The 2,500-nt window shown below is 48.1% G+C and overlaps 1 protein-coding gene across 5 annotated transcripts in view; it reads right to left on the bottom strand.

Annotated features, from left to right (window-relative positions):
- Positions 1-2,500, bottom strand: part of LOC118369199 (insulin receptor substrate 1-like) — a 19,687-nt gene that overhangs the window by 2,922 nt on the left and 14,265 nt on the right. The gene's annotated exons all lie outside the window — the stretch shown is intronic.

The following is a 2,500-nucleotide window of genomic DNA, read 5'->3' on the forward strand; positions in this document are numbered from 1 at the left end:
CTAACGCTTTCTATCTGTATGTTACAGGGGGAGACAGGAATGCTGGCTAACGCTTTCTATCTGTCTGTTACAGGGGAGACAGGAATGTTGGCTAACGCTTTCTATCTGTCTGTTACAGGGGGGGAGACAGGAATGCTGGCTAACGCTTTCTATCTGTCTGTTACAGGGGGGGAGACAGGAATGCTGGCTAACGCTTTCTATCTGTCTGTTACAGGGGGGGAGACAGGAATGCTGGCTTCCGCTTTCTGTCTGTTACAGGGGGGGAGACAGGAATGCTGGCTAACGGTTTCTGTCTGTTACAGGGGGGGGAGACAGGAATGCTGGCTAACGCTTTCTGTCTGTTACAGGGGGGGAGACAGGAATGCTGGCTAACGCTTTCTGTCTGTTACAGGGGGGGAGACAGGAATGTTGGCTAACGCTTTCTGTCTGGCTGTTACAGGGGGGGAGACAGGAATGCTGGCTAACGCTTTCTGTCTGTCTGTTACAGGGGGGGAGACAGGAATGCTGGCTAACGCTTTCTGTCTGTTACAGGGGGGGGAGACAGGAATGCTGGCTAATTCTTTCTGTCTGTTACAGGGGGGGAGACAGGAATGCTGGCTAACGCTTTCTATCTGTCTGTTACAGGGGGGGAGACAGAATGCGTTAGCCAGCATTCCTATCTGTCTGTTACAGGGGGGGAGACAGGAATGCTGGCTAACGCTTTCTGTCTGTTACAGGGGGGGAGACAGGAGACACAGAAAGACAGAGATAGCGAGAGGAGTTGGACAGAGGTCTTCCGTTAATTGTTACGTCAGTTGACCTTGACCATAACAATCTCCTCAGACTCCCACAACTGCCCCCCAGCAATAAAATGCCTGCATATTTCCAAACAACATCCCTAGACCACCTGCATTACGAGTATAGCGCCTGGGTAAGTGTTTGTCCAAGCTAAATCTCTCTAAGGCTTCGGCCCTCAAAAACAACAGCCAGCCAGTCGACATGATTTCACACACTGTCAAAACTAAACACCTCATTGGTTCGTGTGAAACGTTTGATATGACAGAATAGAAGACAGTTAACCTACAGTAAGCTATGAGAGTGAACATCACATGACCGTTCGAGCCCTCTTCAGAATGCAGATAACAATTAGAATCCCCTATGGTTTTGTGCTGTTACTAAGTATGTTGCCAGGCTAGCTAGTGAATGTTTGGTTCCTGGTCAGGTCTGGGTTAGGTATGAGGTTAATGGTCAGGTCTGGGTTGGGTATGAGGTTAATGGTCAGGTCTGGCTTGGGTTGGGTATGAGGTTAATGTCCAGGTCTGGGTTGGGTATGAGGTTAATGGTCAGGTCTGGGTTAGGTATGAGGTTAATGGTCAGGTCTGGGTTAGGTATGAGGTTAATGGTCAGGCCTGGGTTAGGTATGAGGTTCCTGGTCAGGCCTGGGTTAGGTATGAGGTTAATGGTCAGGCCTGGGTTAGGTATGAGGTTAATGGTCAGGCCTGGGTTAGGTATGAGGTTAATGGTCAGGCCTGGGTTAGGTATGAGGTTAATGGTCAGGTCTGGGTTAGGTATGAGGTTAATGGTCAGGTCTGGGTTAGGTATGAGGTTCATGGTCAAGTATGAGGTTAATGGTCAGGTCTGGGTTAGGTATGAGGTTAATGGTCAGGTATGAGGTTCATGGTCAGGTATGAGGTTCATGGTCAGGTATGAGGTTAATGGTCAGGTATGAGGTTAATGGTCAGGTATGAGGTTAATGGTCAGGTATGAGGTTAGGTATGAGGTTAATGGTCAGGTCTGGGTTAGGTATGAGGTTAATGGTCAGGTCTGGGTTAGGTATGAGGTTAATGGTCAGGTCTGGGTTAGGTATGAGGTTAATGGTCAGGTCTGGGTTAGGTATGAGGTTAATGGTCAGGTCTGGGTTAGGTATGAGGTTCATGGTCAGGTATGAGGTTAATGGTCAGGTCTGGGTTAGGTATGAGGTTAATGGTCAGGTCTGGGTTAGGTATGAGGTTAATGGTCAGGTCTGGGTTAGGTATGAGGTTAATGGTCAGGTCTGGGTTAAGTATGAGGTTCATGGTCAAGTATGAGGTTAATGGTCAGGTCTGGGTTAGGTATGAGGTTAATGGTCAGGTCTGGGTTAGGTATGAGGTTAATGGTCAGGTATGAGGTTAATGGTCAGGTCTGGGTTAGGTATGAGGTTAATGGTCAGGTCTGGGTTAGGTATGAGGTTCATGGTCAGGTCTGGGTTTGGTATGAGGTTAATGGTCAGGTCTGGGTTAGGTATGAGGTTAATGGTCAGGTCTGGGTTAGGTATGAGGTTAATGGTCAGGTCTGGGTTAGGTATGAGGTTAATGGTCAGGTATGAGGTTAATGGTCAGGTCTGGGTTAGGTATGAGGTTAATGGTCAGGTCTGGGTTAGGTATGAGGTTAATGGTCAGGTATGAGGTTAATGGTCAGGTATGAGGTTAATGGTCAGGTCTGGGTTAGGTATGAGGTTAATGGTCAGGTCTGGGTTAGGTAT

This window comes from Oncorhynchus keta, chromosome 35 (assembly GCF_023373465.1).
Source record: "Oncorhynchus keta strain PuntledgeMale-10-30-2019 chromosome 35, Oket_V2, whole genome shotgun sequence".
Classification (NCBI taxonomy): domain Eukaryota; kingdom Metazoa; phylum Chordata; class Actinopteri; order Salmoniformes; family Salmonidae; genus Oncorhynchus; species Oncorhynchus keta.